Source organism: Dromaius novaehollandiae, chromosome Z (genome assembly GCF_036370855.1).
Source record: "Dromaius novaehollandiae isolate bDroNov1 chromosome Z, bDroNov1.hap1, whole genome shotgun sequence".
Lineage (NCBI taxonomy): Eukaryota > Metazoa > Chordata > Aves > Casuariiformes > Dromaiidae > Dromaius > Dromaius novaehollandiae.
In genome coordinates this window covers 57,223,039-57,239,092 of record NC_088132.1, presented here as the reverse complement: position 1 = coordinate 57,239,092, position 16,054 = coordinate 57,223,039, and positions in this window count along the sequence as shown.

Below are 16,054 nucleotides of genomic sequence, written 5' to 3'. Positions count from 1 at the left end.
GCAAGTTTGCGCGGGCCAAAAACATGCCAGGGACCGTTCAAACAATTTAGCAGAACAGGCAATCGTGTTCCATGGCCTGGGAACATTCCTGAGCATGGTTTAATTTATTGCTATAGTTGTAGCCATGGTGTCTGAGTAACATCATGTTTAGATCCTGGATAACTGGGCAGAAGCTGTCTGACGTAGCATTAGTGACTTAAAATGATGCTGAAGGTGGAAGAAAGAATGCTGTCTTGGAGTCACTAGGACCTTGATAAATGGAAAAGGTGGGTTCTGAAGGGATGGAGAGATACTGCTTCTTCCAATGCTGTGACGTGGATCTTCAGAAGTGCTGAGAGAAGAGAACTACCCATGCGTATATGAAGAATAGCTTGTGCACCTGAAGGTAAGAGATGGAAGGATCCATAGGACTTTGCAAGAACAGATGTAGTATTTTCATGTTGTGGTTTAAAAAAACCAAAACGCAGTGAAGCTTTGTCATGAAGAGACAGCTTAAGTGTCCATGCGAGTATCCATACATGTGCTTGTATCTTCAACCAGCAAATACTGAGGAGCAGAATGAGACAAACTAAGGCTCTTTCATCTTAAAGGATCACTAGTTCCCAGCTTAACTGGCATATCGTTCCTTTTGGCACTTCTAAAACCTGTAAAATTTACTCCCCTCTATGGCATGGTAAGGCTGAGCTCTGGAATGATAATCTGGTCTATCATGTTTGTGTGTGTGCATATGAAACATCCAGAAACATGCACAGCTATCACAGGAAAATGTGCAGTTTATTCAAATCTTTACATTTATGTATAGGTGTGGCATGAAATAAAACAAAACTTCCCTGAATGGTTAACATATGCACGTGCACAACAGGACCATCTGTCCTGTATGTGCCTTTAATAATGGTCTGTGAATTTTAAAGTATCAGTATTTGTCAAAAACAGTATGTTTAAGTATGAGAGTCAGCCTTAAGACTAAAAATATACATAAAACATGACTGTGAATTAAAATGAGTGGTTAAATAAATTACAAATCTTTTTCAAAATCATGTTTAGGCTATGCTTCTGGCTTGACATTGCTCTCTCAGTCTCAGGAAACCAAATTAGACAATGTGTCCTTTTGTGTGTGTGTGTCTAGTTACCCTAGAAACCATAATCTTTATCTCTGAAGCGATGGGGAGCTGTAAAGGAGGCAAAGCAAGAGGAATTTCTGCAAAGACCCCTCCTAATCCTACTTCTATGTTATCAGATATTTAGTAAATTATTTCACACGTGTGCTGGATGTAATTCATTAGATATTTTCTAATCACTGTGTGCAATTTGTGGGTCATATCCAGATTTAGAGGTGAAGTTTATGGTTGACTGTTACTCATTTCAGTGAAACAGATATTGAAATAAGCCCAAGTGGCAAATATAATGTATAAGATTTAACATATCTGCAGTTTCTTCCATGAGATTTCAATGTATCTCATCACATTTCATCACAACAGTTTCATGAAGGAGTAACAAATATTTAGTCCCAGCACAAGGCAGGGAAGCTGATGCATGCTGGATTTTTCAAAGCATGCAACAGGAGTCATTGTAGCAGAGCTTCCCTGGATATTTTCAGCGCCTTATCATGGAGCCACGGTATACACTATTCCAGTGAATGATATTTCAGGTTTTTCTGTAAGACTGTCTGTGTAAACCTTTTTTTTTTTTTTTTTTAATTCACATGGTTAATTGACTTGAGAAGCAGCTAAACTGTTTACAGAGTTGATGTCTCCCAGGATTAGCAGAAATAGAGGGGACTTGTCACAGGGTAAACATAAATGGGCTGGCATTTTGTGTAGTGGTCTCAGGTAGGGAACAATAGTTTTTTCAGGAGAACGGTTACTCTGTAGCTAAAGACAGCTGATAGGAAGTAGACAGGTTTAGGGAGCTGTTAGTAGCAGAGTATTTACATAGAATCAAAATGTTATCATGCTCTGTAGCATTCCTTAAAATTTTGAGAGGTAGGGAGCAACAGAAAGAAAGTTGCAGGTCTGCCTTTTTTTCTTAAAGTGATAGATTTTCTTCTAAGTTCAAAAATATAACCATCTCATCTTAAAAATATTTTAGAGTAGTTTAAAGTCTGGGGATCACTGTAAAGTGACTCATGCAACTCAAATTTTCTTCTAGGATGAATTGTTGGCTGGAATGGCCTGGATCAAAGTACTCAAATTGACTGAGGGGAGAAAAGTTTAGTGAGTGGATTGGTAAAAGTGTCCCTGAGTACACAGAATAGCGCTCCAGCTCCCATTTACACACAGACTTGGTCCTTATTTTCTTTTATTTCTGTCTTTGCTCTTCCACCCCATTCCTGCATAGACTTCTGCCCAAGTTTGTCCAGTTAGTAGGGAAGAACAGCAAACCTAGCAAAAATAGGGAAGAAGAGAATTAATATAGATGAAGCGCAAACTGGGCTGAAGTCATGAGTGTTTGTGGTCCAAAGTGGCCCTAACATTGTCCTGGGAGACATGCCTTGTCTGCAGGCCCTCATTGCCGGTGCTGCCCATTCGCCTTGCCCAGGGGCAAGGCGTGTGTAGACCAAAATATATAAAAAGTGAGGCTGGGACAACGTGATGCCCCAGCTCTTCCCTGAGAGCCCTGCTGCCTGTGGTGAAAGCTAGGACCGTTCAGACAGTGATCTCATCAAGGCAGGACAAAATGGGGGAGAGAGAAGCTGTGTCCTCCACGCTGTTGTGCTGAGCACAACTTGGGTTCACAGGTAAATTGCTTTTGATGCATTCACTTGCACATTGCCATTGAATTTGGTCCAGAGTCTGTATCCTGCAGAGGATCAGGCTCTCTCTCACTCTCCCTGTGTGGAAGAGCATTAGCCCCATTTTCTTACGGCTCACAGCTATTAGCTGTTTGAAACTGTATTTGGCACAGGCCTGTATCTAGCTGTTTCTAGTTAACTTTGCAAACTCTGAAAATACCCATGTCATAAGGTAAGATCTGATGTGTTGTGTTAGCTAGTGTTTTGTTAGTTTTAAAAGGGTTAGTCATCAGTGCTGATGTATGTCCTCTTCTATTTAGCTGAAACGTGCCTTTCATCTTTGTTCCTGAATAAAAAGTTCTGGAACAGTTTGATGCATATGCTCTTGGTAAAAGTTTCAGCAACCACCTCGCTGTGCTTTCAGCCTTGAAACATCCTCTGTGTCCGTGCAGGTGTTTCACATTGGAATTTATTTGCTATCTTGTATTTTCAGCACATAGATTAGAGTTGATAGAAACAACTCCCTTCTCCCTGTCCCACAACACAAATGGAGTTGTCACTGTTTTAGTAACAGAGTAAGTAAGTCTTTCTGGCACCAAAATGGTTAAGGACAAATCACTGTTCTACACACTGATACCTCTTACCACCCATTTACTTGCTTTCTCCCATGTATCTTTCCTCACATGGCGTATTTTTCAGATATTTTTTGCAAATCTCCTTGTGATGCATGTTTGGTTTGCTCTATATAAACATAGAATTTTTAAGAGTGTGACTTGGCAGCAGACAGGAAATCCACCTCTTTTTGTTCTCTTGGCTGCAGCACTGCAGTTAGGTGGAAACATTTAGAAGGAGGGAAAGTTGCTCAGGTAAAAAGCAACTCCGTGTGGGAGATGATCTGGGTGTGCAGGCTGAGCAGGCAGGGAGAGAGCTGTTTATAGCACAAGTGATGACTGGGAGACCTTGAGAGAAACAGGACTTTTTTGCAGTTGGAGCAGACCTAAAGCAAAGCCTCCATGATGCTGAAAGACAAGAGTTTCCTTGGGATCCAGAAGGGGTTGTATGGGATTTGTTCAACTCTGAGAGGTGCTGGACTAGAGGGAAAGACTGCAGGAAAAGATAGGTACTTTTCTGTCTCTCATTCCTTCTCCAGAAAAAGGTAGTATTTGCTTCCCAGCATCTTTACTTAGAGCACCTCATGCAGTGGATTTGCATTTTTCCTATTTAAAGGGCTGCCTGACTTGAAGTTCTAATGAGATATGACTTCGTGCTCAAAAACCTGTGGTATCAACTGGCAGGCTGGCTTTCAAGAACAAGTAGGGCTGTATCACCTCAAGGCTCTGCTTCATTCAGGGTTGTGTCATGCAGCTGCTCGGCGTTGAGTGCCAGGACCACAAGCAAAGTGGAGAAGAGGCGTTGCTGTAAGTGGCCAGCCCTCGTGGGCAGACGGCCCAAAGCAGCGCTTGCTGCCGTGTCGCTCTCCAACACCTGCGGGGAGAACCTGGCGGCTCTGATATAGCAAAACGGGCTTCCTGGGCCCGCCTGCAGCCACGGTGGGAGACAGTCAAATGCGCCCTTGCAAATACTCCTAGAGAGCAGTTCAGTCTGCTGGGGTTTAATCTCTTGTCAAACACGGCAGTCAGTCGCTCAGGCAGGCTCCCTGGCTATGCGAGGCCGGGTTTCTCCGAAGGCTTTCTACCGCGAACACGGCTCTCCTGCCTTCAGAGGTCAAGATCTGACTGCAGCCGCAGGAAATGGAGAGGTGGACTTGGATCCTGACTCTAGACCTACATTCAACTTCAGATACGGCTGCTGGTAAGCTCAGGCTCATTTTCTTACTCCTTGCAGCTTGTTTAGTTCTTAGAAGAACAAGTCACTTCATTCACCTGCTCTAATATATTTCAAAGTCATAAGGAGTAAAAATAATTTTGGTTAAAAAAGCCACCAAAAACTGCGTGAATGTTTGTATTTATACAGTCTTTATAAATTCAGAGGTAAACTAAATGGATTTTTAGATAATTGTACAGTCGTGCCGAATAATAAGAATATTTAAATAAAAAGGCATGAGAACAACTTTTAACTTATCTGGAATAGCAAAAAAAGATTCATTTTGATCTCTAAAATAAAGATTTTTTTTTCTATTTTTGTTGAACTATTCTAGTTAATAATTCTTGAAGACCTGGCCTATAAAACACATTAACTTTCTTCCTCCCACCTCAGATGTAGCCTTTTCCCTCCAAGCATGCGTCTGCATGTTTAACTTTATACAGCCTGAGCACTCCTGTCAAATTCAGTGGATTAATTCAGAGTACATAATGTTAGCATTTGTGAGTTGCATGATTGAGGCCCATGTTAATATGAAATAATTTCATGATGTAGCACTTCAGGGTGCTGATTTTAAGGGTTAAGGGATGGCCAAACTGTTTAATTCTAGCACTGAGAGCATCAAAAAGATTGCTCCTGTGAAAAACAGAGATTACCTTCTCCTGAGGGCACTTGAACTGCAATAGATAGAGAACAACTAAGACAGCTTGGAAAATCCTAATTTAACAATAATACCAAGAATACAGAAAACATAATTTTAATAGTTTTAGATTGTTATCTTTAGAATTTATTTAGAATTTTCTACTAGTTATGTGGTATTAGTTTCTATAAAGTATAAAACGCAAAAACAAAAATATGCTTTCACTGAAATTTCCCCTGTCTAAACAGTGGTGTGTGCATTAAAAATAAATGTATAAAATATTTTCCAGCAGGTTGCCAAAAATATAGTGGCAGAGAGGGAATTGCATTACTTTTTCTTCCTTGAGTAAATAGAAGTAGACTAGCTACTTACTGATTCAGAGAGCTCAGTCTGAGAGTTCACAACACTTTTGAAGAATTAGATGCAAAAGTCTTAAATTTATTTCCATTCTTACGGCCATCACGATTAGTTAGTGATCTCTCATTAGTGCTAGTGATTCTCTGATGCTGTTGAATACTAGCAGGCACCTCTGCTGTAGATGTGCTCAGTGTATGCACCGTCAGGACTAAGTGTGTCTCAGGACCAGATTTACAGACTAGGGCTATGGTCAGGTTTCGGTAGACAATTTTTCCTCTAGTTCAGCATGCTACATGGATTTAATGCATTATGAAATATGTCAAAGCAGTTGCAAGAATCCCTGCAACAGGCAGATGTGGCATAACTAACCTTCCTGAGAAATTTTTCTTTGAAAGCTTTCCTGGATATGAAAGGTTTCCCTTGAAATCATCTAGATTGAGCACTGCCTCTCCAACAGCAGACTGTGAACACTCTCAGGGTTATCCAGTCTGCCAGAACCCATAGCTCAGGGAAATGCTCTTACCATCTGAACCTGCAACAGCGGACTGAAGATTTTTGACTGTAATCCTTTTTCTATTACCATCTCATTGCTACTACAACAAGGAGCTTTTCTACATATGAAGATAAGCTGAAAATGAGTGGACATCCAGCATTTTTATGTGAGAGTGTCATAGCATCATAGAATCACAGAATGGTTGAGGTTGGAAGGGACCTCTGGAGATCATCTAGTCCAGCCTCCCTGCTCAAGCAGGGTCAGCTAGAGCAGGTTGCTCAGGATCGTGTCTGTGAATATCTCCAAGGTCAGAGACTTCGTGATGTCTCTGGGCAACCTGTTTCAGTGTTAGATCACTCTTACAGTAAAACAGTTTTTTTTTCTGATCTTTAAGTGGCATTTCTTGTATTTCAATTCATGCCCATTGCCTCTTGTCCTGTCACTGGATACCACTGAGCAGAGTTTGACTGTCTTCTCTGACCCATCAGGTCATTGACTATAGCTTTCCCCTTCACCTTTGTTTTAAAAATTGATCCAGGTAGCCAAGATTTGGTACTAATTTGAAATGAGAATGATGTACGCTAAAATAGCTGCTCAGGTTAGACTCTTTTTTTGGGACAGGCAGAATTTATTAAATTACAAACTGTGTGTATTGTGTCTTGTTATGTATTATCACCCACCAAGACTGGGTGAAATGGGTCCTGATTTTGGGTTCTGAATATATTAAACATGTATATGGGCTTCAGAGATACCATCTGCTTCTCCTCCACTTAAAATATATTTTCAGAATGTAATAAAGTAAGGATCAGTTGTTTTATGACCAGGCATAAACCTAAAAATCAATGTTATTTTATGGACAGGCTACATCATTCTATCAACAAGGCAGATAATACAATATCTTTTTTTTTTTTTAATTGGGCTGGCAAATACATTAAAGTGTGCAAGGTTTGGAATAAAAGTATTTCCTGTCATTAGTTTGTGAGAGTCCTCTCCTGCCAGTAGCCAAGATCTCAATTCTGTATCTTTTTGCTAACACAGTGCTTGCAAAGAAATTGGTAGGAAGTTGGTGTGTGAAACAGTGGAGGACTTGCATAGAGCTATAGTCAGTAAGGTATAAAACTTGCTAGTGCTGTGTTGTGGCATTGATATGTTGCAGGCAGAGAAGATGCAGTCATTACAGCTTATAAAATGAGGATGCAAGAGGCTTTGTTAGGGAGCAGAAGGATACCAGCAGGTGAGTAAATATTGTATTGTGTTTAGTATAGAGAGTAGAAGATGTGGCTTATTCACCAGCCCAGCGTATGGAGATAAAATGCAAATCACCAAGGAAGGCATCAGCCCTTATGCAAATAATGCTTTCAGACCTAAACCTTCCTCTTGTGTTTCAGGCCTCCATAGCTCTTATTTGGAGTCTCTTGCAAAAAATACATGCTCACTGTTTGGTAGCTGGAGCGTGGGAAAGCAGATACCCGAACTAAGCAGGAGTCTTCTTCCGGGGAAACTGCAATGATGGTGCTGTTGGGATTTTTAAGACTTGGAAGATTGGTTTTACTTAACTGGATAATTGTAATCAAATACCTTATGTTTCTGTGAGGATCTGAAAGTGCCGTTCAGCTTCTATATGTTATTAGCTAAATCATCAAACCAAAGCTACAAAAGCAATTTGCCATGAAGGCAGGGCAGTTAGATGGTTAATTGCTGGCATACTGGTAAATTTAGAAGCAGGTTAGTTAACCTATATTATAGATCAGAAAGAGAGAAATTATTGTTTATATTTGATCTTGACTGCTACTAGCACTGACTGAATACTTCCAATATTACTCTTGCAAAAAATCACTGGAAAAAAAAGTGGGATTTGCCTTGACTATGGCCATTTTCCACAAATATTCTCTCAAGCAGGTCTGGGTAAGGAGATATCCAGAGCAGGAGAATTTTCTAGGAAATAGCCTTTGCAGATTCAAGACTCAGATATGTATTTGTTCTCCTCTTCCATAAACGGTAGCCACAGCTTTCCACTTTCGGGATTTTTCCTCCATGGTTTTCAAAAATAATTATTTTCCTTTAAAAAGTTGAATGCTGTTTTTTCCAGATATCAACAATTCCACAAACATGCTTAACAATAATCTTAGATATACACTTTTTTCTCTTTGGATTAAAAATCATGTTCATAGGGATATAGGCAGTAGCTACGAAATGGTTAATCAACTGTAGAAAGTCACTAGGAGTATCTGATCAGTGAACATCTGTCCCGCTTTGCTCTGATCATACACAGTTTCTGTGCATACTTCCCCACAGCGTGTATTCTGTTCAAATGCACTGCTTGACATTTCAAGGAAGTGGCGGAATAACTCCTCTGACGGAATAACCTCCAACTTGCTGGAGATGCTGAATCTGACTTTTAAGTTAATTTTTAAATTGATCTATATTAACTTGAGAAACTTCAAAAGATCTCATTCTGCTATTCCTCCTCCTAATATTATTGTATTAAAATCAACAGGAATGTCGGTACGTTCTCTGTGAAAGTCTAACATTACACAAACCCATGTTCTGTGGTCAGGACTGGCTACTGACTGCATAGCCGGTGAGATTCAAGATCTAACTATAAAGTTAAAAATCCTAAAGTGTAATTCTATTAAAATCAAGTGAAACTTTTCATTGTGGTTATGAAGACTGAAAGAGTGAGAGCAACTGACTGTTCTTCTCATGTAATCTCTAAAGGACAAGAAGCAGCTCTCTCTCATCTGGAGGCAACCAAAACTATTTAATTTAATCTAATTATCTTGTTTGTATCATACTACTGCCTTTATACTTTAATTGTTGACAATGTTACAGAAAAGACGTCTCAGATATTTTCGCCCTATATTTCTAGGGAGATGGAGTTACTTGGGAAACACCAAACGACGGCTGAGCATGTCTGAAAACTGAAATACAGAGTTTGAGAGACCCCCACAAGGATATATAACTAACTAGTCAGTGGTGGAGCTGACATAAAAGGTTATAGCGAAAACATAGGCAAACAAATACAAGCCCAAAGAAGCATTTTCCTTTCCTTTGGACCTGTTTCTCTATGTTGAAGAGGCAGTTTTCTGGAGCAGCCTTCATGAATATCCACCTCTTTCCAAGAGAGAGAATTTTTCTTTAGCTGATGCCTCATACCTGCTTTCTCTAAATGCTCAAGACATGCTTGAATAAGCTAGTGTTTTATGCGTGGTTCATGACAGAGTATTCAATAGTCTTGACTAAACAGTGGCTAGTTAGTACTGCCTGATTGTACCTGCTGTTGGCTAGGAGAAGTTTGGGCAATACGTGACTGCTGCTGCAGAACATCCCCCAGGAGTGCACGGAGGATGCTCTGCAACCTCTTTATGCTCTGTCTTGTGAGTAGCGGAAGGGTGAAGATACATAACTTTTTGATTGTTTTGGCCACCAGAAGTTGACAGGGAATGGTGATGTGCTCTGAAGGGAAGGCAAGACTTTGTTAAGCACCACTGGAAAATGCACCTTTTGGAAGAATTTTGGGGAAAAGCAAAAAGGCTGCTTGTTTACCTGAGCAGAAGAAAAGGGCTGAGAAAGTAATGGAATGAGGAAAGGTTGTGAAAGGTGGCCTTCTCAGCGTCTTTCACTTCTTTGACTGATGCTGGGCATGGAATAATTTACGCAGAGGAAACTGCCTCCTGGAAGGGAGCTGCATGGCATAGTACTTTGCCAAATTTAACCACTGCAGGGTTTGCCTTTTGCAGGATGTGAGCAGTTTTTCGTCAGTGAATTGCAACAGATCATTATTGCAGGAAAGTGTGCAACAGAGAGGTAAAACTTCAATCACATTACAAGAACAGAACCTGCTAATCAATCAACAATATACATAAATCAGTAATATTTGGGAGAATGCTAATTGGCCCTGGCAAAATGTATGCCAAGACCTGTTGTAACAGTTAAACACTACAGATTAGTGGTTTAATTTACTGGCAGATGTGTAGCCCATGGGTTCTAGTTTGCTTTGCTATGGGAAAAGGCCTTGCTGTCAGTCCTTCTTCCCACCAGAGGAGAAGCGACGACAGCTGAAGATTTACTTGTCTGTCACACTTTCCAGCTATGGATGAGAAGGGAGTCCAAAGGGAGGATTAAATAAGCAGAATGACTGAAAGGAGATATATAGGGAGGGCTGAGGAGACTGAGTTAGGGCTTTCTAAAAGGTAACCTTGCTGGTAGAGATAGAAACTTCCTAACAGCTGGGACCGTGCAGAGGACAGGGAGACATGCAAGCATGAGGAGATAGGCAGGAGATGATGTCTGCTGGAACAGTAAATGGCTATGATATGGCAGGAGCCAGAATCAAGGCAGAGGGCCCTCCAAAGACCAGGAGCATAGTTTTGTGCTAAACTCAGAGAAGTCTGAATGCAACTGGCATATAGCTCGCCACCATACAGGCTGCCTTTATTTTGTGGAGCCCCTTTTATGCAGCCCCTATTACAAAATACTCAGCAAGATTAAAGTATATGAACAAAAAGCAGCTGAGAGATTCAGATACACAGTGCAAGTGATTAAGATGTTTTTGTATCAGATTTTATCCTGATTTCATGACTATCTGCAATGTTATAATAGTCAAAGGCTGCTGTAATAAAGCTGCTTTGTAGTACCTGATTCTTGCAGTAGCAAGGTATTTTGTCAGCTTGTTGAGTACTGTAGAGGCTGAGTTGGAGCCTGCATCACTTCTCCAGCATGCTCCACAAGAAAGCTAAGATTGCCGGAGCAGGAGACGGCCTTCTTGTGGGGCGGGAGAAATGAGATGGAGGGAAATAAGTAGGAAAGGGGGTTTTAGAAAACAGTGAAATTAACTTCCTTTGAATCAAAGAGCCGTTAAGCTGTCTTTACGCTCATATTTCTTTAACTGTGCTTTCTCTAAAGCAAACATAGCAACCTGTGTGTATATGTACATAAGTAAATACAGGTGTATACCTAGAAAACACCCCCCTCCCTCATACACAGTTGTCCTTCACAATAGCCATGTGTGCTTAGCGCACTGCTAGAATTCACTTAGCTTTATGCTGGTAAAGATGGTGCAGAGGATGGAACAGACGTGCATTGGAGTTGAGTAAATCTTTCTGATCCTAGTTGTGAGATAGGGAAGTATTATCAAATTAAATATTATATTGTGCAGTAAACTATTGCAAATCTCCAGAGTCCTGCATTATGAGGAAGGATGCTGGGGAATCTTTTAACAATGAACTGGAGAGAATGGGCAAGTCGCTGCAATATATTGTGGCTAGACCTGAACTTTTTCAGTCTGTGGCCTGAGCTGACTGAAGGTTGTGTGGGAGTGGATAACATGACACTAATTCTGAGCAATTAAGCCTTGCAGAGGATCAGAGTATATTAGCTGATGTGCTAGCAGCTCGCACTTGGACTGTACTAGCGTGTGCACAGTGCTGTTTGTTGGCATGGGGCAGGAAGAGGCCTCACCTCTGTCTGACTGAAGGATACCCAGCCGACACTGCAGCACTGAATCTGCGAGAATTTAGCATTAACTGATTAGGTACATTAGCAAATTGTTTCTTTTAAGATCTTGACTCTGGAAAGTCTGAATTTGTAGCTTAATGTTAGGATCTATGAGTGGCCCAAATATGTTTCTCTGGCAGAAGTATCTATATGGTGTCCTTTGAAGTGGTACCCAGAAACCCGATAGTCTCTAGTGTGTTCATTCTTACAGCAGATCCATGAGGGGATGCTCTATGCCATGGTGCCAAAAAAAAAGACAGAGTCTTGCATATGCAAGGCCATTCTATTGTGCAATTACTTCAGTACAGGAAGTCCTATGAGTATAACTCTGTCAGCTGAAATTTGCACCTTGTCTCACACCATGATAACAAGGGGTCACAAAGGAAGCTCGTGGCACAGGATGGAACCCAGTCCTGATCTTCCAGAGCCTCAAATGGCTCCCAGACTGCCGGACCAACCTTATTCTGAAAATTAATGACTTCAGTGGCTGGAATGAAACATAGGAAAATCTGTTTAAAGTGAAATAATTTTGACATCAGACAAATAGTTTTTCCTTGATTGGTCTGATAGTCATAAAGTTGTGCTACTATTGCTACTGTGCTAATCTGTCCCCTCCCTCTTCCCCCTTCTTTCATACAATACATTCCTAGACATTTGGACTCTCCTACCATATCCGTAACTGAGCGACCTCCCGCACAGCCTGCGCATGCGAGAGCACAGGCCCGTCAGCCCCTCAGCCCACCATCCACACCAACTGTGGTGTGTGGGTCTCTGGTAATTTCAGTTGTTCTTGTGAAGCCATTAAGAAACATGCAGTTTCTTTCTCACCCTCAGCCATATCAAAGAAACAAGACATTTCAAAACATAAGCATACATGAGGTGGCACATAAATATAAATCTTTGCTTTTGGTTAGAGCTTAACCAATAATTTCAGCTTTGCATTCTCAGTCTTTTTTTGTTAATGTCTGTTCTGAAAAAGCTTAGGAATCAGTCTTTAATTAACTAGTAAACAAAGTCTCTTGCCACTGAAGAGGAGATTTAAAAGATCTAATTACTGGAACCAGATTTAAGTGTGATTTCAAATACCAGTTTGCTCCTTGCTTAAGCTAGGCCTTTACTCAGTGAAGTGAGGTGCTGGTGAAGTGTTATGAAAAGCTTTCATTTGCATCCTCCTTCCATCCCAATTGAAGTTGGTGTTACGTAAAGGGAGGACTTGTTTAAATCCATATATGCCATTAGCTCTGTTGTTTGAACTGGAAGGACAGATGAAATTGGATTCAGATGACAGCTCATGAAATTTAAAGAGGTCTTCTTTTCATGGCTGGTTTCTCCTTGTTATGTAATTAATACCTTGCAGTGTGTCTTTAGAGTCCAACCATGTAAGCCAGAATCGGACCAAGAACATTGTTATATTAAATGGATGCTGTAGGTCATTGTTTATAAATAGTTCCAAAACCTTCCTAACTAATAACATTTTTCTAGGACTCCAGATAGAGAGCTGCTTGTCTTGACTTCCAAGTAAGCACCAAAGATTGCCACTGCATTGCTATTTTCCTCCCATGTTTTGGGCCCCCTGCTTAGGTATATAAAATTATGTTAATCCTGCTTCTCTCAACGCCCCTCCTTTTAGGAACCATCTGGTTTAAATTTTGCTTACCTACCTCCTGTGAAACAAGTCTTCTCTGCCTGACTGCATAAGGAAGTCACAAGTCATTAACAGCTTATGTTAAAATACCTAGTGGGAATATGCACTCTGCCTATATTTATATGTTTTCCTAAGGTGAGAAAATTTATATCAAATGCAGCAAACTAAGAATGATGATTGAGTTGGGAAGATAGCTGTAGGACTTTGTCTGGAAAAAGTCCAAATTGGTGCAAAATACTTCCATTTGAAACACCAGTTCCTCTCTAGTAGCAGCTGCCTTGGTTTGAGTTACTTGCCCTCAAAGCCAGAAGCTGTTGTTAGAACAGGTTTGACCAGTTACTGCAATTCAGAGAACAGTTTAAATAGTTATATACTAACACTGCTGGAGGAATCCGTGTGAAAATACCCCCATTGCTCCAGTCACCACCACAATTCACCAGGATGAACCCATACCTCTGTTTCAAGAGTTACTGAGCAGCACTGATGCCTGGGGTTGTCCCAATTACTGTGTCAGCAACATTAGTGCCCAAATCCCAGCCCTACAAGCATGAGATTGAGAAGAGCTAAGAGGAAAATGTTTAACTGACACAGCTGTGGGAGAACATGATGAGGGCTTGTGGCCCTTTGCTTAGGGGAATGCTCGCTATCCCTCTCTCTCTGATGCTTCAGGGTACATCTCAGCCAGCTCTGCTTTCAGATGTGCTACGAAAACAACTAGTAAATAAGGAGTGGTAGAGGAGAAGGCTTTCAGCCCTTGGTAATGGCCAAATTATGGAAGGAAAAGAGAGGATCAGTGGATGTTGTGGGACAGGAAAGGAATGGAGGGGCCAGAGAAACTGTTGAACGGGAAGATATGTGCATTCAGTAGTAAATGGTAGAGAACAATACAGGCTTTTGCTATTGTGACAGGTTATTTGTTATTGCTAGGATACTGTGAAATTCAAATCATCTTATTCATTCTCTCTGTGTCACAGCTTCAGCTGTTAATGTTTGATGTTAGGTAGAAAAGTTTCCTTGAAGCAACTTACTCCATAGTAGTCCTCACGATTTCCTTAACCTTCCTCTTGAGCAAGTGGCTCTGGTCACTATCAGAGAGAGAACAATCCAGGAGAGTAATACGAGTGTGATGGGAGTTCCTTTTGTTATCATGCTATAAACTGTCATAATCAAAAGACAATATTAGCAATATTTCCATCTTTTACTGTATGATGTTGGCTTCTTCCTGATACCATTATAATATTGTAATAGAATCATTCAAGCCGATTCTCTACGGCTTTTCCTCTTTCACTTGTGTAAAGAGGGTGGCGAATGCAGTCAGGTCAGAATGGTAATAGGTAGCTCTCTCTCTGCCCAGCTACAAGTGAACAAGTAAGGGTAAAACAGGAGAGATCCAGGCCTGCTGGCTTCAGGTCATAGCTGGGATTAATGATTATAGTATCTCTAGCTATTCTTAAATATAAGAAAAGTAAAATGTCATTTCTTTTCTTCGTAATTTTTTTTGGTAATCTTTTTTTTTTTTTTTTTTTTTTTTTTTTGTAATGCCATGTCTCTACCAGCCCACAGAACAAGATCTTCTAAATCTCTGGTGCATGGTAATGTTCCAATGTGGAACAAAAGATGATTCCTAACCCCAAGGAAAATGTCTAGGATGAGAAACAAAAGACAAGTGTTGTTAGATGTCAGAGTATAAGAAAACAATTGAAAGATCAGATGGAGATACATTTTGGAGGCTCTGCCTCTACTCTGCTGCAGAGGAGTCATGGTCATCAGTCCAGGGCTACTGGTTCTTAAATGCCCATTTTGAGTCCTATTGCCACATTTCCAGTAATCTGAATTCTTTTCTTCCCCTTCACAAGACACAATAGGAGTGTCCTATTCTCCTTGCTTCTCCAACATGTGCTCAGAACAGGCTAGAGTGAAATCAGGTCAGGAAATATAAATCAGCCTCTGATTTGGCCTACTAGCCGGATTGCTGCAAAGGCATGTGATGCTGATGACAATGCTTATGACAATGACTTTATCTCAGAGATCTCTACAACATCTTTTGACATTTGAATATGGTATTCCAGGATTCATATCACAAGTGCTGATGCAATATTTGATTTCAAAGAAATTAGGGTTAAGTATTCAGTGGAGGAAGAAAGAAGGAGAGCAAGTGAAACTGATTTTCTTAAATAAGTCAATAGTGGGAAACTGGATGGCTTAGGCTGAGGTCTCACAGATTCCTGGTTAGAATTGACTGAAGGCTGTTACTTCTCATATATGAATTGAAAATTGGTTTCCCAGTAGACTAGTATCCATACTGCAGAACCTAGTAGAAGTTCTCAAACTGTGGGTATGTGAAGAAGTCACTGGAGACTAAAGGTTACTGTACATCCGCCGGTCTGTTGTACATGCCCGTGCTTCCTCTATGGTAAATGTGAGGTAGTTTGCAATGGTTTATCCATTTTTCAGCAAAGGATACACAGCTTCACATTTGCCAAGCAATACTGTGGGATAAAAACATGTGTGGGGCAGTTTCTGCGGGAAAAATAGATGACTGCTAGCTTGTTATCCAATAGTAACTTGTTATGTGTCCTTGCCTTCATATCCTCGGAAGTGTGTAATGGAGTGGAGAAAGTGTTAATGGGTATGGCAGCTGCGTTGCTGTTCCCTCATGTGAAGAAATCCAGAGTAGTGAGACCTGAAGTAGTTACTGCTTAAGATGTTCTTCTCTTGGTTAGAGGAAAGATGAGTGCTTCCAGGGCTATTAATTTAGTTTATTTTGAGAATATCCTAAAAACAAGTTACCTCTATGCCAGCTTCTGTCTCATTAATATGTTGGTTGCTAATAGCTTTTAAACATAAACTTCTTATGGCAAAAAAACACAA